This window comes from Rhineura floridana, chromosome 6 (assembly GCF_030035675.1).
Source record: "Rhineura floridana isolate rRhiFlo1 chromosome 6, rRhiFlo1.hap2, whole genome shotgun sequence".
In the NCBI taxonomy this organism is placed as follows: Eukaryota; Metazoa; Chordata; class Lepidosauria; order Squamata; family Rhineuridae; genus Rhineura; species Rhineura floridana.
This window is the reverse complement of record NC_084485.1, coordinates 7,833,447-7,855,552: the sequence shown is the minus strand read 5'-3', so window position 1 is coordinate 7,855,552 and position 22,106 is coordinate 7,833,447.

The following is a 22,106-nucleotide window of genomic DNA, read 5'->3' as shown; positions in this document are numbered from 1 at the left end:
TGAGGTTGGAGAGGGGGGCAGAGTCCAGGAAGATCTTGCAGGTAAAGATGTGACCTCTGTGAGGGGAACTGCTCTGCGTAGGCTTGGAGGCTCACTCTAGACCTGAGCCCTGGTTTTATCTAAAAATAGATTCTGTATATTTTTGCTGTTAAATAGCATACACCAAACCAATATTCCTTTCTGGAGGCTTAAAAAAAAATTAGAGCAGATTTCTTGCATATTTTCTGGAAGTGTAAAAAAATCAAATTCTGGAACTCGGTACTTGATATCACAGGATATAATCTATCTAAAAATCCTAAAACCATATTGGTCTGTATTTGAAAAAAAGTGGTATTGTCTGTGGACTTACAAATGGTCTCAACTTTACTAAACACCGCTAGAATTTGTATTGTGCAGTTATGGAGAAACAAAAATAGCCCAACTTTGGTGAATAAGAAAAATGTGGGAAGTGGCCCAGATGGTTAAACTGACCTACCAGAAAAGAGAATTAAAATATCAACAATGCAATCAGTTCATTGAGTAATGGGCTTTATTTATTAACTTTGAGAATGAAACAGTAAGAGACAGCATCCATCCATTTAATTTATGTAGCCTTATTAAAGCAGTTGCATCTCAGTAAATAGATTAATTCAGAAAATCATTATTTTAAAACTAATATTTTCCCATTTTTCTCTTCTTTATAACAATGGGTCACCTGAATGCACATGTTCTGATATTTTTCTTTTTCATTCTTGAATATGAATGAGATAGTACAGATTTATACATTTATAAATAAGCAGAGATGAATGTTCAGCCGATATATACTGTGGCATACAGAAAAAGAATGGCTGGTTTCTGAGCTTTGAAGAAAAAAGTAACAAAAAATGTAGATTCCATGTGCTCATGATTGTTCTTTTGCAGTTCTGGCTTACATTTCGTGCTATTTAAATCTGATGCCAAATGCGAGTCTCACTACCTTCAGGTGGGATTGGTTCCATTTGATCTCATATGACATCAGTTGATTGACAGATGGGTGCCACCACCCACATACCAAACATGGAACACAGAGGGCTGGCCACTCTTTGAACCAGCCCTCTGGCTGGAAGTGTCTCCGCATCCTTGTCGTAGTTGAGCCCTGCCTTAAAGTAACCCTGCATGCTGGCACAGATTGCCAGATGTTCCTAGAGCAAAATTAGGCTTCTCAGTGGAACATACCATACGTAAACCTCAAAGTGGAAACCTCAAATCAGTGAGCCGTCAGTGCGTACAAAGCCTAATGGTTACAACAGATGGATGTTTTAACGAGCTACCAAGGGATGTTGTGGTTTTTTCGGCTTTTGGAAGCCCGACAAAATAGGTTGCCTGAACATCTGCCAAGGTTAGCTTACATAGAATTCATCTTGTTATGGGGGATGGAGTTGATGACTGCCAGATGTAGGTGATGTGAAGTCCTGGTCCAAGTGGAAGAGCTGGGGTAACGGGCAACACGGAGCTTACAGCCTTTAAATCTGTGCTAAAATTCCCTCTGTGTGGCCACACCTGCGTGGAGGTGGACTTAATGCGCAAGCCAAAGGGGCAGCTTCTGAGTATGGTGGTGCACTGCATGCTCATGGAGGCTGCAGCTGGGAATCTGCATTGTCTTGTTAGAACATATGTTAATTCCTCCAGGCAGCTGCTGCCTGAAGCTGCTTCGAACACTCAATTAGGCATGTGGTGCAGTCCTCCTTGTGACCGTACCACATTGGAATGCACAGGATGGAGCAGATTCCTTGTTGGCATCGGAAACCGCGGTCAGGTCAGAATCCCTGTGCGGGTGCCGGGTGGAAAGCAACTTTGACAGCCACTGTTGAGCAGTGACCAGCAGCAAGGGAAAGCAGGATGGAATGATGGCACTGCCTTTCCTGGGGGGCATAGCTTGGCGATGGAGGCTAGAGGAACCCCCAGGTGCTTGGGACAAGTGCCATGCCTGAAGGGTGGCTAGTAGCATGGGCAAAGACTAATGACAAAGACTCTCCACTGGGCCTCTCATTGTCTAGCCTGGCCGTGATGGCGGACCCGTACCAACTCTCCGACGGTATGAGCTCCGGTGCCGGGGCCTCCATTGTGGGCAGACCCATCTATGCCAAGCAGACCTCCACCCTTTTCCTCTCCTTTCTTCTCACAGCCCATTGTTTCCATCTCTCCCGTGGGCAGATCCGCCCACACCGAGCAGGCTTCTACTTCTTTCTTCTCCTTTCTTTCCGAGCCCATTGTTTCCACCTTTGCGATGACCTACGACAGCCGGAACATTGACCGCTTCATCCCCGTGATTGAGCTGAAGTACTGCTTACCGTGGGCATCGTCTATGCTGGCAAAGAGCTGGACCGGTCCTGCTCCTTTTCCTGTAGTAGGACCAGCAGGACACCCCAGTGGTAGCATGTTTTGATGTCAACATATTGATGTAAGAACTAGTAGACATTGTCTAATTGTTAGGAATTTATTAGGAAAGTATTAGGAAAGTGTGATTTGTGATTGTATTTTCATTGAAAGTTGTTATAGTTGCTTATTTAATAATGTCATTACCTTGTTATTTAATTTTTGTAAATTTGTAGTGTTTTTATTATATGTATTTCCATATTTGTTTTTGTTTTTTGTAAGCCGCCTTGAGGGCCTTTTAGCTAAAAGGCGGCATAGAAATCAATAATGATGATGATGATGATGGTGATGATGATGATGATGAAAAAGAAGAAGAAGAAGAAGAAGAAGAAGCCTGCACTGTGTGTTGCTAGCCATTCTCCAGGTGCTGCCTGGATTCATCTCCTGCCTGCACCACAGCAAGGAGTTCCTTCCCATTACAGCACCCCCCCTTTGCCACTGAATTGTTTAACTGTTTTATTGTATCACTTTGAGATGTTTCATAGGAAGCGCTTCCTGAAGGAAATAATAATACTAAGTGGCAATAAATGTAATGCCAAATGCAATAGTTTACATTTCCTAAAACCAACTGCATCTTTAGTAGAAAATGTTTTTAAATTGGGGAAGGGCTGTGGCTCAGTGATAAAGTAAAGGTGCTCCCGCACTTGTAGTGCGAGTCGTTTCCTAGTAGTGCGAGCTTTTAGGGTGACGTCTTGCGACATTTACTAGGCAGACCGTATATATGGGGTGGGATTGCCAGTTCCTTCCCTGGCCTTTCTTTACCCCCCAGCATAGATATTCCATATGTACCTGCCCAGGATTTAAGATCAGCTGCCTCTAGTCTCCTCTGCATGCCAGGAATGAAAGACGTTAGACTGACAGGCACGTGGGAGAGAGCCTTTTCAGCTGTGGCCCCCAAGCTTTGGAATACCCTACCCCGAGAAGCCTGCTCTGCTCCCTCCCTGATGGTTTTCCAGAGACTTCTGAAAACAATCTTGTTCCAGAGTGCCTTTGGGAGGGACTGACACTGATTTTATGCCTTCTATGTTAATTTTTACCTCTGTAGTCCCTTCAGTACCACTCCTTATATATGTGTGTATGTGCGTGCATGTATATTGTATTTTATATATTTTACTTTGTTTTAATGTTTTTGTGATCTTTATTATGTACAGTTTTTATTATGTACATGTTCAATTTTATTGTAAGCTGCCCTGAGTGCTCTATTATAGGGTAGAAGGGCGGGATAGAAATATTTTAAATAAATAAAACCTCTGTTTTGCACACAAAAGATCCCAGTTTCAATCCTTGGCATCTCCAGGTAGGGCTGGGAGAGACTCCCTGCCTGAAACTCTGGAGGGCTGCTGCCAGCCAGTGTAGAAAATACTAAGTTAGATGGACCAATGGTCTGGCTCAGTATAAAGCAACTTCCTATGCTCCTGTTTAAACCAGCCTTTCATTCAGAACCATGAGGACTGGAATCTTGAGTTATTTTTAGGGGAATAGCTGTGGCTCAGTGGAAGAGAATATGCTTTGCAGAAGGCATAAAGCAGCTTCTCTTGTTCCTCTGTTTAAAAATCAAACTTCTTGGAAACAAATTCAAGGCAGGACAATTCGGTGGGGCATTTGTCCCTCAAATGTGGTGCAACTTCTACATACGGCCACAGCCCACCTGGAAGGGAAGTTTGCTAATGCTATCTTGGTGAATCACAGGAGGTAGAGAATGTTATCCATTATCTCTTCCACTGTCTGTGTAATCATACAAAGTGCTAATTTCTTGCCAGCATCTTACAGTACAATCTAAACTCCTGATCTGCGGGGGAGTTGGGTTTGGAATAGGTGAATCTTGGGCTGTTGGGGCTATGCCAGTGTAACTCCCTCAACCTGGCTGAGCTAGAGCTGTTGCTGACTCACCAGGGGCTCAGCTGGTGGAACTTAAGCTGGAAAAAGAAGCGTTCCAGGGGCGTGGGGGAGGAATGGGGTGAGGAGAGACTTATATCTCTTCCAAACCCTCTTCAGTTCAGTCATGTGACCTAGAGACCAATCCTCAAAACCCGGACCCATACGCACCTGCCAGCTCAGCTGGCAGTAGCCCCCCCCCCCCAGAGGCCCCTGAACAGAGTTTGGACTGGGGTAACTTACGCCGGCCTAAAATACACCAGCTTCCTATAACCAAGCTGTTTCCAGACAGGTGATTCCAAATGCTAATCAATCTGCTTTTCTGCTATAAACAACAAATGGAATTGCAATTGATTTTTCACACTATGGGGAATGCTCCATTTTTCATTGTGTTCATCCTGCTATGCTGCGTCTACACCAGTGGGCATAGCTCCTGTGGGATGAGGAAGATCCAGTTTTACCCCCTGAATTTGGGGTGAGGGTGGGAATTCTGAACAATCCTTTAAAAAAAACACCCAATAAATAAGCACTTATTCATTGAGGCACATATGTCCATTTCTACCCATGATATACCCCACACACACACACCCAAAGAGTTTATTGTTTGTTTTGAATTGGAAGTGTAGGCTGGAAGTGTTTAACTGGGGGGGGGGATCACATTACTAAAATGACGGTGGCTGGAAAAGGTTTTTTAAAAAAAGTGTTACAGTGCTATAACACCCTTTCATTTAAGCAGTGTTTGCTAAGATTTTAATATATATATATTAAATGTAGCAGATAATACATTTTAGCACTAATTAAAGATTGATGAAGACTTACATCAGGATTATAAAATGGTTATAGTGAATGTGTGCCAAGCTGCAATCAGTTCACATGCCTGATATACCACTACCTACTTCATATGCACAGCTCTCGTAAAGATGGAAGAGGAAAGCAAAGGGCATTATCTGTGGAGATTGTACTCCACTCCTGTCCTCAGAAAAGTTGGACATTCTGCAATAAGAAAAAAAGATGGAAGCCAAACTAGAAAATATTGGGGGGGGGTTACACATAGATGATGATGCTATGTGGACCCACCACCCACCCTAGGGCTGGTTCTAAAGGGCAGCCAGGTGGGGCACTGGCCCGAGGGCCCCTGGAGCTACAGGAGGCACTCTGCACTCCTTCCGCGATTCGCGGATGCATCCGTGGACTGCCATCCCCCCGCTATCCCCCCACTTTACCTACCTTTCCATTGTTTTTTGCGGCGCGCAGATTTGCCATCAATTAAGATGGCGGCCGAGGTTTCCTTAAGGGGCTGAAGCCTCTGTCGCCATCTTTGCTGATGGCACGCATGCGTGCTACACGCATGTTGCTACCATCAACAAAGATGGCGGCAGAGGCTTCAGTCCCTTAGGGAAACCTCGGCCGCCATCTTGATTGATGGCAAACCTGTGCGCGCCGCAAAAAATGACGGAAAGGTAGGTGAAGCGTGGGGATAGCGGGGGGATGGTGGGCGATGCAGAAGCTCCCGTCTTGCGGTCTGCGGATGCTTAAGTTCTGCTGATCGTGGAGGGGGAGTGGAGGGGCCCAGGGCAGGCTGGTACCCAAGGGCCCCAGCATGCCTGGGGCCGGCCCTGACCCACCCCATAAGATGTGAGTGAATGAGGCATGCCCAGACCAACATACTAGGGCGCTTCCATACTGTTGCCATTTTTGGGTGGGATTCAATCACATGAAGGCAAATGCAGGTTGTGCAGTTAGAGTTGATTGGAAGTTCTTGCTCAACAAACGCATTTCCCCTAAAGTTCGGACTTGTTGCAATAAGGAAAGTTGTGGGAATATGCATTCGAAAGTATGGGATAACACTTGCTTTGACGCAATGGGTTGGATTCAACTAAGGCTGTGGGCACACTAGTCGTTTCAAAAGCAGCCAGAATAGCTGGGTTTTCCAAATGCATTTGAAAGTGACTCCGCTCTCAGCTGGCCATACCTGCTTTCCTCACTGCTGACTTCAGACTTTTCAGGCCCGCCCACAGCAAAGTGTTGGGCCAATCACTGTCTCTGCCTGATACTACAGCAAAACATTTCAATCTGCCACACCTGGAAGGCAAAAGGGTTGGTCTACCAATCAGTTGCGATATCTGTCTGAAGTTGAAATAATGAAGAAAAAAAGTACTCAAGCTGATTCCACCAGATTTTAGAGTAAAAAGTGGCAGAGTTTGACTAGTGTTTTCAGAAAAGAGAGGTGGAGATGCACTGGAACCAGCACAACCATAAGTGCATCTCTATCCTAAGTCTTACTCAGATTCAAAAAATTTTGAATTTTAATTTTTAATTAATTTCAAAAAATTATGAGAACTCTGACAGAAAAAAGTCCAAAAGGGGTCTGGGTTTTTCTCTCTCTTTTTACACTTTGAACTCTTGATTCTCTCTGACTGTTTTGTGTATCGCCATGAAAATTTAGAGGGTTGTTAAGCAAGCGTTTCTGAGTTCAGGACTATATGTTTTGTAAGGTTTTGTTTTGAAATGAGCTTATGGGAAGCATCAGAATGGCATGTTGTTTTTTTCAATTTAACATTGCGGAATGCGAAAAATCCATGCTGGCTATAGTATTCAGCCACTCTTGTGGCTGTATAATATTGGATCACCTTCTCCGACATCAGAGAGACAGCTCTGACAACAGAGAGGGAGATCCAATCTTGAATTCCCCCCCCTGCTGCCATGGAAACCTACAAAGCACTGGTCCAACCAATGTTGAAAGTAGAGCCCCCAAAGGGCATGTTGGGGTGGTTTGGAGGCGTGCCAGGAGAGGACTGCGAACTGACCTGGATCTAAGGATGGGTGAATCTGTCCATTGCATTTTGTCTCACATTCTCATTTCTTCAATCTTAAATTCAGTTCTTCACATTTCCACATCAGTTTGAGATTTTATGCGTGTTTCTTAAAAAAGTCCTCATGAAAATTCATCAGCATTTTATTTATGTGTTTGTTCACTTATTTACAAAAGCACACCCACACACCGCCCTCTTGCAAAACAACAGGGTGAGATACGACGACATAAAAAAAAAATCCTTAGAAGCAATACAGAACAATGATAAAATGACTGGCGATTCACTAAAATTTTAAACAGCTGTGTAGGCCTGTCGGCATAAAAAAAGTCTGCAAGAGACTTTTTTTTGGAGAATTTCTAATACACCATTTTTAAAAATGCATTGTTGCCTTCATAGACACAGTTTTGCAGAGCAATTTCCCCTAATATAATAATTTTGGTATTTCACTTTCACAAATGCATACATGGACACGCTTTACCATAGTAGATGGATTTCTGTACACGTTACTTGGCTGGGGACCTACATCGCAAAATCCAGAGAATTTTGTATTGCTATTAAATGCAAACTGAATTTCTCTCCTATCCCTACTTGGATCTGAAGGATACTGTCTAGAAGAAAAACATTTGTAAGTAAATAAATAAATGGAGGTGCCCAAAAGTTGCTTTGGCAGTGACAAAAATTCAATCCCAGCGTACAAAAGATGAGAGGTTGCCCTGTGTTCTTGGTCATCTTAACTGGATGCTTAGCATTTTAGAGGCATTGGTGAGTTTTAAATATTTTATCTGTTGTAAAGACCAAAGAGGATTTATTATTTCCTTTTAGGCTGGGGAGGTGTTTTTGTTGTATTTTTTTTGTTGCTGGTGGTATTGAAATTCCGATGATATAGCAATCTTTTTTATATATATTTCTGGCTGGTCTGCTTCTTTTACCTGTCATGGTCTTTTGCTTTCAAGCAATAACATTTTTCACATTTCTTGCAGCTCTGCTGAGACAGATAAACTACAAACACAATGTATTGTGCTGCTAAAAACCTTGGCCTGTTGGTGAGTGTCATCCACAGCCAGCTTTCCTTTCTCTTACTCCTCTCTTAGGTTTTCCACTTCCTTCTCTCGGGTCCCAGGAAAGTTTCCTTAGACACTGAGCTTCAGAGTGCTGCCTGCATGGTTCCCAAGAGGCATTTAGCTCCTTCCCCCTCCCCCCCGCGGTCTTTTTATATGTGCCAAGTACATTTTGTGGACATTCACAGTCCAACAAAGGCAGAGTTGCTTCATCAGTGTCTGTATTCAGGAATTGCTTGCAACACCACGCTTGGCTGCTTCTTCCAACTTCTGGGCTTTTCTCTCTCTCTCTCTCTCTCCCCCCCCCTTGCTTTCAGTTCTCTAAATATTTTTTCCCTGTGTCTCATCAGAAGGGTAGCTGTGGCTGCCTGGTAGAGGCTGCCAACTTCATGAGGCATTCATCCAAGAAGAGCCAAGTTTTAAGGAGGCTGCATATGCACTGGCTCTAATAGCTGCTGGAACAATCACACTGTGATGTTCTTCTGCGCACAAAGAGGCATCGCATAGTCTCTTTTCAAAAAGCTTGCCTTGGTTTGTCAATTTATTTACTGGGGGGAAGGACAAGGAAGAACCAAGCCCCCCGCCCAGCCTCAAACATGGAGAGTGTCCCTTTTCTGCACAGCATGACAAACTCTGCACCATGTTCTCTTGATTTGTTCTGAATGCATACTTTTTGGCCCTGAGAGGCTTCCTTAAGAACACAGAAAAAGTTGGCTCACACCATTGGTACATCTTGCTCAGTACTGCACACACTGACTGATGGCAGCAGCAGAGGCTGGTCCATGAGGGCAAATGGGGCCCTGTCCCACCAGCCTCAGTCTGCCCTCAGCCAGCCCTCACTTGCCTGCCTTCTTCCTTACATCCACTCCAGGGCGTGGCCTTGCCTGTCAGCTTCCTCCTCCATAGTTTTGGTGTTGCCCTTGGCGGAGCTTGGAAAAGTTACTTTTTTTCAACTACAACTCCCATCAGCCCAATCCAGTGGCCATGCTGGCTGGGGCTGATGGGAGTTGTAGTTTTAAAAAAAGTAACTTTTCCAAGGTCTGGCTTTTGGAGAACTCAGCAGGGAGGAGGATTGGGGACAGAATGAGTTGGCTCTCCCTGCTATTGGGAACCTTATTTGTTTGTTTATTTGTACACTGCTATTTAAAAAAAATCAAAGTGGTTTACAAGAAGTCAAAAAGAGAGAGAAAAACTTACAAACCATTAAAAATACAGTACAAACAATGATTTTCTGTCCCACCAGTCCTAATGGGCGTGAGCCACTTGGCTGGCAGTGGCTTTCCAAGGTTTCAGGCAGGGATCTCTTCCAGCCATACCTGGAGATGTGGGGACTGAACCTGGGATCTTCAGTGTACAAAGCATGTGCTCCAGCACTGAGCCACAGCCTTTCTCCTTAAAGAGGCTCTCAAAGAGGCTTACAAAAAAATAATAATCTGACAATAAAAATCACATTCAAGTCTGGTATCGGGGGTGGTAATAACATGGTGCCTGGTGTCAGGTCTCAGACAAGGATGTCCTCATCAAGGGAGTCCTTATCAGAGGATGACCAGGAGGCTCCATTCCTTAGATCTAGCCCTGGGTCAATCTCCATTCAGGGGCAAGGAGTCAAGTTCCTGCAGTGAGGCTGAGGAAGGGTCAACTACACCTAGGGTGAGCTTGACTTCTGACATTGAGGCCGTATGGGTCCCAAGACCAATAGAGAGGCATCACCTCGAATGCCAGCTGGAGGCCCAGCCCAACTGGAGAAGTGCCCGACCATAGGCAAGGTCTTCTCAGGAGTAAAGGTCTGACGGAAGGTGTTTCATAGGAGTCAGCTGAGGTTGGGGGTGTGGTTCTAGCAGCTCCAGCTCAAAAACCCCAATGGTAGGCTGGAAGGGCTGCTGGAACAACATCTCATATGAGTCTTCTTTGGTGGTCTTCTGTTGACTCCAGACCTGCCCATGGACTACCCTGGACCTGCCTTTTGACTTGCCCTTGCCCTGCTTTGCCCATGGACTGCTTGGCTTTTACTTGGCCTTTTAGCGCATCTCCCACTGACTCCATGTCTGACCTCAGACCTTGGACTGCTATGAACTTGCCTCTTGCCTGAGCCTTTGTTGTGGACTCTGATTGTTTGGACTCTGACTTCAGACTGGCCCTTTGGTTGTTGCCACATTGGTGGTGTTGCTGGCAAGTCTGTTCTGTTGACTCCAGACCTGCCCATGGATGGACTACCCTGGACCTGCCTTTTGACTTGCCCTGGCCCTGATTTGCCCATGGACTGCTTGGACCCTGTCCTTTGGTCCACTGTGACCTTCCCTAACCCCTCTGTTATATTCTCTGCTTGTTTGGACTGGCCCTAGATAATGCCTTGGAGTTGCCCGTGTTGGTGCTGTTGCTGGGAAGTTTCTTGCTTCCTCAGGAGCCCAGTGAGGACAGGACATCTGGGTTATTCAGATAGCATTTCCTGCCCTCATCCTTGGTCCTCCACCTACTAGGCATCCCCTGGTGTCCTCTGAGGTAGGGAGTGGGGCTGAGCAGCTGGATCTTCCTCAGCCTGTGATGGAAGCCAACCTTTCTGAGCTGGCAGTACCAAGCAACCCACTTGCAAAAGCTGGTGGAAGGTGGTGGAGAGGAATTTCTTTGCTGGAGTCCCTGAAGAGTTGCTGCCTGCTCAAGTGGAGAAGAAGGCCATTAGAAAGCACTCTGCAACAGCCCCAAACCAGCTGATTGTGGGGCCATGAGGAGTGCTTTGCAAGGGCCCTCTCAAGACCAAAAAGCAACTGGATTTCAGGTCTTGCAAAGCTGATTGCAAAGTGTCTGGAAGAGCTCCACAGGACAGAACAACTACCTCATTGTTGGCCATTGTGGAGCACTTTGAAAAGCACTCTCCAGGCTGGGCATTTCATTGCAGTTTGATTTCAAACCATATGGGCAGGTGACTGATAGATTGGTGGCCCCAACCACCTGTCAAAGATGGCCCACATGGTGTGGGGGAATTGGCCAGACCCACTTCCTCATCCCTGCTTTAGATGGGGGTGGACCAATGGGCATAACTATGGTTTGTGAATTCAGATTTTAGAACAGCCCCCTGCCCCAACCTGGTGCCCTTGTTGTGGGCTATACTCCCATCAGCCCCACCAGAAAACAGCTCTAAACAATAGCCTTGTTTGGCAGCTAAAACCATGATTTGGGATCCAAATTACGGTTAGGTCAACCAAACCAGAGTTTGGCACAATAGCTGGATTTTTGTTGCCTAGAAATGGTTTTGTATATTGGGTCCATTCTACACAGTCTGATGCAAAAGCTATGGAATCTAATGGAAATATTCATTTTAGCTTTCCCCCCACTGAGCTCTTTTATCTCAATGTCAACCAGAAGACAAAGCAATGAATGATGTCTAGGTCTTGTACCACCTCAATGGGCAATTTGTCATTTCCGATGGAGATAAGGGCTTGTCTCCCCACAGCTGGTTTTAGCCACAATCTCTCTCTTCACTGATCAGTATGGAAATATCAGAGTCATAGAATCATAGAATAGTGGAGTTGGAAGGGGCCTATAAGGCCATCAAGTCCAACCCCCTGCTCAATGCAGGAACCCAAATCAAAGCATTCCTGACAGATAGCTGTCCAGCTGCCTCTTGAAGGCCTCCAGTGTCGGAGAGCCCACTACCTCTCTAGGTCATTGCTTCCATTGTCGTATGGCTCTAACAGTTAGGTGCCTTGAAGAAATCTACCATCCTATGAGGATGGATAGGCTTAGGCGTGATGCAGAAATACTCAAGTTTCAAGTCCAGAGGTAAATTTAGCCATCTCACATAATTAGTATAGGAGAAACCAGTTTTGTCTCGAGTTCTTAATCCCCATTAAAGAGAAGGGACCCTGGTTTGAACCCCATAGAGTGCCTTCATTGGCTACAGCAGAGGGAGGAAGGAAATGGTGCAGGGCCACACCATCTGCTCTCCTAAGAGACTAGATCCATCAGGCTCCTCCCTCTAGCAACTGTCACGTGGCAGCAGTCACTTCATCAGACCGCAGCAACAGCGGGAGAGGAGGGAAGCAAGGCCACACCATCGGCTCTTCTGAGAGACAGACCAGATCTTTTTGGTTCCTCCTCTCTTTGGACTGTTTCAACCCAGCTGGTCATTTTAAAAAAGCACTGGCCCCTGAAATGGGAAGAACTGTATTTATGATTAGAAAAGTGAGAAGGTGAGAGAAGCAAAGTTGATAAATCCTTCCATCCCTGGTCTGAATGGATGGAAGACAAAAGTATTTCAGTACAGAGGGAGGACAAATGACCTGCTGCTGGAATTTGTTGCCTAGATTGACATGTCAACATACCTGCAAGCCTTTATATCCTTGAAAAGCACCTGATTGGCCCTCCAGCATCACCTGATTTTTTTTCCAGGGCAGGAGGGCTATTAACTCTCAGCTTTGGGTGGATGAATCTGCCAGTCTTCTTTCTCCCAGTTTCTCGTTTTTCTAGTCTTGAATTCAGTTCCCCACATTTCTACAGTAACTTGTATTTTTCTTTTAAAAACCCTCACAAATATTTGTCATCATGTCAGTATTAATTTTTTTGCATGTGGTTTTGACTCGCTGACATTTTGGCAGTTTCCCCTAATACAATGCATCGGGGTGTGTTATTTTCACTAATATCTGCATTTTTGTATACATTGTTTGGCGGGACAATTGCATCACAAAATCAAAGGATAATTGTATTTCAGTTCATGTGCTGCAGGCGTAGGGGACATTTCCCAGAACAAGGACTGCATGCCCTTTGGGGCCAGTGGTAAGTGAGGGCTGTAAAATTAGGGGCGGGGCCACAAGGAACCTCGCAAATCTATCGCAATGGCAAAAGCTGTGTCTTTACTGTGAAGTTCAGTTCCCGGCTGAACGAGCCCTTAGTTATGCAGAAAGCAGCATCTCAAAGGCTTAGTCTTTGAAGAAGCCAAGCAGCCTGGCTGGAGAGAGGAAGACTGTCTGTGTTTTTTACAAGACAGGTAAAGGTGGCATGACAATAGGGGCATCCCTGCCCATCCTCTGCTGCAGCCCACAGGTTCTGGCTGAGCTCCCTATCTGCCACATGACAGAGGCCTTTCGGGAGAGAGGGAGGATCTCTTCCATTGCACAGGGCTTTGGAACAGCCTCAAGTGTTGCTCCTGCCTGCTTCGAAGCCCCCAGTGTGAGTGACAGAAAGAGCCACCCCCAACCTTTTATGTGGGGGAGAGGGGAGGGGGGAGGCCTGATGTCATGCTGAGCTTCGGCGGAGGCAGAAGCGTCTGCTTGCTCTGGAGCCCAGCATGACGTAGAGACCTCTGCAACTTGCAGAGTGAGCAAGAGCAAGAATGATATCTGTGCGCAGCTAGCATCCTACGCACGAGAGGACCAGGGGCATTTGACCCACAGAGGTGGATTTGTGGATGCCTCCTCAGCTAAACGGTGCAGTGCTAGAATGTGCAGGGATTATGATGATGGACTCCTCATTTGGATCACAGGTGAAGATTCAACTGCACAACACAGAAGCTACACCCCAACGACAGCTTTCCACCGAACAATCATTCAAGGGGTCCTCTGAGCATGCAGTAACAACAGACAGTAGACAACGTTTGTTTATTGGAAGGGTGAGGAGCCCACAGTCAGGGCAGAAAATGAAAGCTTCTTTCCAGTGCTGGAGCACACAACTTGACTCTTAAAAAAAGAGAGAGAGCATATGGCACACAAAGGAAGGTGTTTTCAGTACTGCAAGGCACTGCCCCCTCCCCTCCCACAACTATATCCTGTTTATAAGCTAAGGATGGGGAACCTGGTGCACTCCAGACATTGTTGGACTCCAACTCCTTAGCCAGCTTGACCAATGGTCAATGATGATCAGATGTGATCAGCAACTAGATCTAGGGCCTTTTCAGTGGTGGCCCCCGAATTATGGAATGCCCTCCCAGATGAGATACGCCTGGCGCCTTCTTTGTTATCCTTTCGGCGCCAGGTAAAAACCTACCTCTTTGCCCAGGCATTTTAACCTTAATTTAATGTTAATCTTAAATGTAATTTTATTGTATTTTTTATTTTTAGTTGTATTTTAATTTTGTTTTTAATATGTTTTATAATCTACACTTGCTTGTATTTTAATTATGGTTTTATCTTGTTGTACACCGCCCTGAGAGCTTGTTGCTATAGGGCAGTTTAGAAATGTAATTAAATAAATAAAAAATAAAATAAATGTGGATTCCAACAACATCTGGAGAGTCTCAGATTCTCCATCCCTGCTTTATAGATATATTAGCAGTGTTGTTGTTGTTTTGCAATGGTACTCACCGGTATTTATGTAACTTTAAAGTTGACAATGAGGACATTGAACTTGTCAAGGATTATCAATACCTCAGCATCATCATTAACCAAAATGGAGACAATAGTCAAGAAATCAGATGAAAGCTAGGACTGGAGAGGGCAGCTGTGAGAGAACTAGAAAAAGTCCTCAAATGCAAAGATGTATCACTGAACACTAAAGTCAGCATCATTCAGACCATGGTAATTCCGATCTCTATGTATGGATGTGAAAGTTGAACAGTGAAAAATCGGATAAGTGGATAAGAGAAAAATCAACTCATTCGAAATGTGGTGTTGGAGGACAGCTTTGTGGATACTATGGACCATGAAAAAGACAAATAATTGGGTGTTAGAACAAATTAAACCAGAACTATCACTAGAAGCTAAAATGATGAAACTGAGGTTATCATACTTTGGACACGTAACGAGAAGACATGATTCACTAGAAAAGACAATAATGCTGGGAAAATCAGAATGGAGTAGAAAAAGAGGAAGGCCAAATAGGAGATGGATTGATTCCATAAAGGAAGCCACAGACCTGAACATACAAGATCTGAACAGGGTGGTTCATGACAGATGCTCTTGGAGGTCGCTGATTCATAGGGTCGCCATAAGTCATAATCGACTTGAAGGCACATAACAACAACAACAACTCACCGGTATGGAGTACCGTGATATTGACAAGGCCTGGAAATCTGCTGTAGTGCGGGGTCAAAGAAAGCAGGAGAACCATCCATCTATTTCATCCATGACACATGATGGGTGATGTATCATGACATGTATTTCCATGTACTTTGTAACTTTGTCTCTGTAACATGACTTACAGTTTAAACCAGTCTTTCATCTATTGTAACCTATGTTAACTAAGATGTGCCTTCAGAGTCTTTTACTTTGATGTTAAATGGATATCCAGCAACTTCTTTCATGCTGATACGTATTTCTATTTTTCTGTTTCTGCAATGATAGCTAAGGCCCCCTAGAATGCATTTTATTAGATGTAGTATGCATGATATGAATAAATAGCATGTATTATAAAGACTGTTCTGCTGTCTGAAGTCTGACTCCCAAAGAGAAAATTTCTGGTACCTCCCAAGACTCAAAAATTCTTAAGTCAAAAATTTGAATAACTACAGGCCGAATGTGCCATTCCTGGGCAAGGTTCTGGAAAGGGTGGTTGCATCCCAGCTCCAGGCTCTATTGGATGAGACCGATTATCTGGATCCATTTCAATCGGGTTTCCGGCCCGGTTTTGGCATGGAGACGGCCTTGGTCGCCCTGTATGATGACCTTTGTTGGGAGAAAGACAGAGGGAGTGTAACCCTGTTGATTCTCCTTGATCTCTCAGCGGCTTTTGATACCATCGACCATGGTATCCTTCTGGAGAGGCTTGCGGATTTGGGAGTTGGAGGTACTGCTTGGCAGTGGTTCTGCTCCTATCTAGCAGGTCGTCTCCAGAAAGTAGTGCTTGGGGAGCACTACTCGACGCCCTGGGCGCTCCAATATGGAGTTCCGCAGGGATCAGTTCTGTCCCCCATGCTCTTTAACATCTATATGAAGCCGCTGGGTGCTGTCATCAGGAGTTTTGGAGTGCGTTCGCATCAGTACGCTGATGATATGCAGCTCTACTTCTCCTTTTCATCTTCTTCAGGTGAGGCCGTCAAGGTGCTAAACCGATGCTTGGCCGCGATAATGGACTGGATGAGAGCGAACAAATTGAAGCTCAATCCAGACAAGACTGAGATGCTGTTAGTGAATGGATCCCCTGACCAGATGATGGATGTTCGACCTGTTCTGGATGAGGTTACACTCCCCCTGAAGGAGCAGGTGCGCAGCTTGGGAGTCCTTTTGGACCCGTCCTTGTCACTTGAGGCGCAGGTGGCCTCGGTGGCACGGAGTGCTTTTTACCAACTTAGGCTGGTGGCCCAGCTACGCCCATATCTGGACAGGGAACATCTTACTTCAGTTGTTCATGCTCTGGTAACCTCGAAATTGGACTATTGCAATGCACTATACGTGGGGCTGCCCTTGAAGACGGTTCGGAAACTGCAGCTCGTGCAGAATGCAGCGGCCAGATTAATAACTGGGACCAAGCAGTCGGAGCAAATAACACTGATTCTGGCCCGTTTGCACTGGCTGCCTATATGTTTCCGGGCCCGATTCAAAGTGCTGGTTTTAACCTATAAAGCCTTACATGGCATGGGCCCGCAATACCTGATGAAACATCTCTCCCGATATGAACCTACCCGCACACTGCGCTCAACAGCGAAGGCCCTCCTCCGGGTGCCTACTCATAGAGAAAGAGGGCCTTCTCGGTGGTGGCCCCCGAACTTTGGAACATCCTTCCTGACGAGGTTCGCCTGGCGCCTACACTACTATCCTTTCGGCGCCAGGTGAAAACCTTCCTCTTTGCCCAGGCATTTTAACATTTTAACATTTTTTAACATTTTTAATATTTTAGTATTTTGTACTTAATGTTCTAACAGACAGTTAAATTGTAATCTGATGACCAGGTCGTTTTTTTAAATTGTAGTTGCTGTGTTTTTACTTGATGTGCACCGTCCAGAGAGCTTGCTATGGGCGGTATAGAAATTGAAATAAATAAATAAATAAATTAAGTGGGGTCTCCTCTAACTTTCGCCTGCATTAGACAACTGCTGTTTATAACCTATGAGCTTAGGTGAACTAATGTTCAACATACAAGGACTCTATGTAGACATGGAGGAAGAGAGAAAGCAAGACCCCATGACCGAGTGCATTCACTGGCAAGGGGGCTGGCTTTGCCGATATCAACCATCACCTCTTTTTTTGTTGTCCATGCCATTTTGTGTTGGGATGCAACTCGCCTTGCTGGGGGTTTGCATGGGGAAGAGTGGATGGAGAGGGGGACCTCTGTGCTCCGTAGACTGTTCTTCTGACCTAACCTGTACTGATCTTCCTTCAGGTGCTAGACAGATACTCTTAGGGACTGCTGACCTCATTTCCTGCTCCTCCCCTTTTTTCTTCATCATCCCACCTTGGGAGAGGCGACATCTTTCCTTTGTCTCTCCTACAGAGATGAAAGAGCAAGCATGGCTCTTTGCATCTCCAAGTTTAGTTAGCTAGAAGTAGAATCTTTCCGACAATAAACGTTAAGCTTTCTCGTTTTCTGAAACCCAGAGTCTCAGTGTGATTATGCCCAGGTGAAAGCGCACTCCTTCAGCAGGGGTCCTGTTATAGCTCAGCTTCTGCCAGCATTCAACTCCAATGCTGACATTTTGTTCAGGCACTCAAAGCACTTTTATCAAAATATGAGTACTGGCAACTCATTTTTTTACAGACAGGAAGGAAGGAAGAGAAAGAAAGAGAGGAAGGAAGGAAGGAAGGAAGGAAGGAAGGAAGGAAGGAAGGAGAAGGAAGGAAGGAAGGAAGGAACAGCACAGTATATTAGTATTACCATTTTATTCTTATTTACCCGCCTTTCAGTGGGTCACAACAATTTAACATACAACAGTAAGAATTGTTTAAAACAAATTACAATCTGAAGAATATTGTGGATCCTAAACAATATAAACATAAACATGGATGCCTTAAAGTACTGAAAACACCTTCCTCGGTACATGTGTGTGGCTTTTCTGCCATATGCCCTTTTTAAAAATGGGCACATTGGGTGCTCCAGCACTGGCAAAGAGGAGGGGAGCGTTCATTTTCTGCCCTGCTAATGGCTACCAATAGGCTTTGCTAATTTCACTTCTGTTATCCAAAGCATGCAGATGAAATTAACAAACCTCCTCCACAGTGCAAAAAGTGGTATTGGTCACACTTGTTCACAGCGCTGGGAGACGGTGGGTACAAAGCTCCCAATGAAATATATATATATCTAAGGAAGAGGAAAAGTATCTATGATATCGCTCAAATGGTGTTCATTACATTATTAACAGTACCCCCCCCACACACACAGTTGTTGATAATGCCGACATCCTGGCATTGGCAAGCCAATTAACGCATCTAGTGTTTTTTAAATTGCCTTGATTTAATCAATGAGTGATAACAACAACCATATAATAATTCAGTGTTTTTCACATTGCCCTCCCCCTTTGAAGTTTCTTGGTTCCAGGATAGCTATATTAAGGTCAGTTATAGAGCATATATTTGAATGGATATATTTAAAGAATAAGAGCATTATGGAGGCAAAGGCCACCAACAGATGGGTGAAAAGCATCTATTTCTCCTAGGCCCAGGGCAACCTGGGACCCCAAACTCTTAGCTTTCATTAAAAAAAAAGGTTCTAAGTGCTCTGGATTACACTCCCCCACCATAATTTCTGTTAAGTGAGGTAGTAGCTGGCTGTTTCAGTCCCTGCCCTTTTTTTTTAGCCAACAAGTGAAGTCAGAGTTGTGATTGACAAGGGATTTGTTGACCTCCAGGCAATAGCTAGAAACCCCTGCAAGTCCTAGAAATAGCTGCTTTTTCTTGCTTATCTCTGCATATTGGTTAATGGTGTGCGTCTGCACATCACATGAGTTGAGGAAGCATATAGCTTAGTTTCAGCAGCAGCACATGTGCCTGCCTACCCACTTTTCTCTCTCTGTGCACATCCAGCACGAGGTCCAGAACAGAAAATCAGAGCAGGATCTTGGAAGGCATGCCAATAAACAATTTCAGTGATGATAATAAATGTGTACATGCAGGGTTTTTTTAAATTACTTGCAAAAAATAACATACTATACATTTTATCTATCAAATAACTTTTGAACAGAAATAAGCATACATGCAGCTTATGGGTCCATTACAATGTATTATAGCTTTCTAAATATGAGGAGTCAAACAAGTTTAAATTTTCCTGGGCTGCTGAAGAGGCCAGTTTATTGATTGATTGATTGATTGATTGATTGATTGATTGTATTTGTATACTGCCCCATAGCCGAAGCTCTCTGGGCAGTTTACAGTAACTAAAAACATTAAAAACAAATATATAAATTTAAAACACATCTTTTAAAAACAATTTAAAACACAATTAAAAAATTTAAAAAGAATTTAAAAACACATGCTAAAATGCCTGGGAGAAGAGGAAAGTCTTGACCTGGCACTGACAAGATATCAGTGATGGTGCCAGGCGCACCTCGTCAGGGAGATCATTCCATAATTTGGGAGCCACCACTGAGAAGGCCCTCTCCCTTGTTGCCAGACTCCCAGCTTCCCTCGGAGTAGGCACCCAGAGGAGGGCCTTAGATGTTGAGCGTAGTATACAGGTGGGTTCATAGCGGGAGAGGCGTTTCATCAGGTATTGTGGTCCCAAGCCGTGTAAGGCTTTATAGGTTAAAACCAGCACCTTGAATCAAGCTCGGAAACATACAGGCAGCCAATGCAAGTGGGCCAGAATTGGTTTTATATGTTTGGACTGTCTGGTCCCTGTTACCAATCTGGCCGCTGCATTTTGCACAAGCTGCAGTTTCCGAACCGTCTTCATAGCCTATTTTGAAAACCTTCCCAATATGAAGGTAATCCTATACCATTTTCTGGGAGTAAAGCTTCAATGATAATCCCACATGCCCAAGAGTAAATCCCATTGAATTCAATAGAACTTACTTTTGAGTAGACATGGTTAGGATTGTGCTGTAAATCAGTGGGACTTTTGAGTAGACGTAGCAAAGGATTGTGTCATAAATCTTTCTCTCCCTCCAATCCTATTTTTTTAAAGCAACTAGGTATTTGTGTGTGTGTTGTAGGGACAGAAGGATCTGTCCATTTCAGTTCTCTCAATGTCTCATTTTTCCAATCTTAAATTCAGTTCTCCACATTTGTGAATTCTCATGAAAGTCCTCCAGCATTTTAGTGAGGATTTCTCTTACTAAACACATTTTTTGCATGCAGTTTTGGCTAATGTACACGTTTTTTCAAGCAATTTCTCCTAATGTAATACATTTTTCTATGTTATTTTGACTAATGTGTTCATTTTTATACACACTTTCCCCTAATATAGGTATTTTTCCAAACATTGCGTAGCTGGAGAATGGCATCACAACATTTGGATAAGTGTGAATTTTGAAGGATGGCTGTGTTTTGGTTGTTTTGGAAAGTGCGGATTTGATAAATTCAGCTTTAAATGCAAACTTAATCAAATTTCTCACCCATACTTAGTGTGTTGGCAAGAGTTTTTTATTAGTATTATTGTAAAATATCAGACTGTGGGATGTTAGAGCAATTGGGGGGAGCTGCCTTTGTGCATGTTTTTTTCCCCTTCACTGCATGCACATAAGAATATAAGAAGAGCCTGCTGGATCAGGCCAGTGGCTCACCTAGAGTCCAGCATCCTGTTTTCATAGTGATCAACCAGATGCCCATGGGAAGCCCACAAGCAGAACCTGAACACAAGAGCACTCACCCTTCCCTGTTGCTTCCAGCAGCTGTTATTCAGAAACATACTGCCTCTGATCACGCAGGCAGAGCATAGCTATAGTGGCTAGCAGCTTTTGATAGCCTTATCCTCCATGAATTTGTCTAATCCTCTTTGAAAGCCATCCAAGTTCATGGCCATCACTGCCTCCTCAGAGAGCTAGTCATATAGTTTAATTATGCGCTGTGTGAAGCATTCCTTTCATTTTTTCATCCTGAATCTTCCAGCATTTAGTTCATTGGACGTCCATGGGTTTTAGTGTTATGAGAGAGGGAGGAAAACCTTTCTCTACCCACTTTTTTCATGTCTTGCATAATTTTATAAACTTCTATCATGTCACCTGTTACTCGCCTTTTCTCCAAACTAAAAGCCACAAATGCTGCAAACTTTCCTCATAGGGGAGTCACTCCATCCCCTTGATCATCTTGGTTGCCCTTTTGTGTGTGTTGGCAACTCTTTCCCAAGTCTACAATATTCTTTTTGAGGGGAGGCGACCAGAACTGTACACAGTATTCCAAATGTGGTTGCACTATAGATTTGTATAACAGCATTATGATATCAGCAGTTTTATTTTCAGTACCTTTCCTAATGATCCCTAGCATGGGATTTGCCTTTTTCACAGCGACATCAAGCTATCTACTATGACTCCAAGGTCTCTTTCCTGGTCAGTCACTGCCCACTGAGCGTATATGTGAAATGAAGATTTTTTGCTCCAATATGCATAATTTTACACTTGTTTACACTGAATTGCATTTGCCATTTTTCCGCCCATTCACTCAGTTTGGAGAGGTCCTTTTGGAGCTCTTTGCAATCCCTTTTTGTTTTAACAACCCTGAACAATTTAGTATCATCAGCAAACTTGGCCACCTCACTGCTCACCCCTAACTCTAGATCATTTATTGGCATGTTGAAAAGCACAGTTCCCAATACGGATCCTTATGTATTTATTATTTGATTTATATCCCGCCCTTACTCCCAGCAGGAGCCCAGGGCGGCAAACAAAAGCGCCAAAAACACATCAAAACATCATAAGAACAGACCCTAAAATATACCAAAACAACTTTAAATAAAGTTTTCAAAAAAGCATTTAAAACATCTTTTAAAAAGGGTTAAAAAACATATTGTTTTAAAAAATATATATTAAAAAGCAATTCCAACACAGACGCAGACTGGGATAGGTCTCTACTTAAAAGGCTTGTTGAAAGAGGAAAGTCTTAAAAAGGCACCAAAAATATAACAGAGATGATGCCTGCCTAATATTTAAGGGGAGGGAATTCCACAGGGTAGG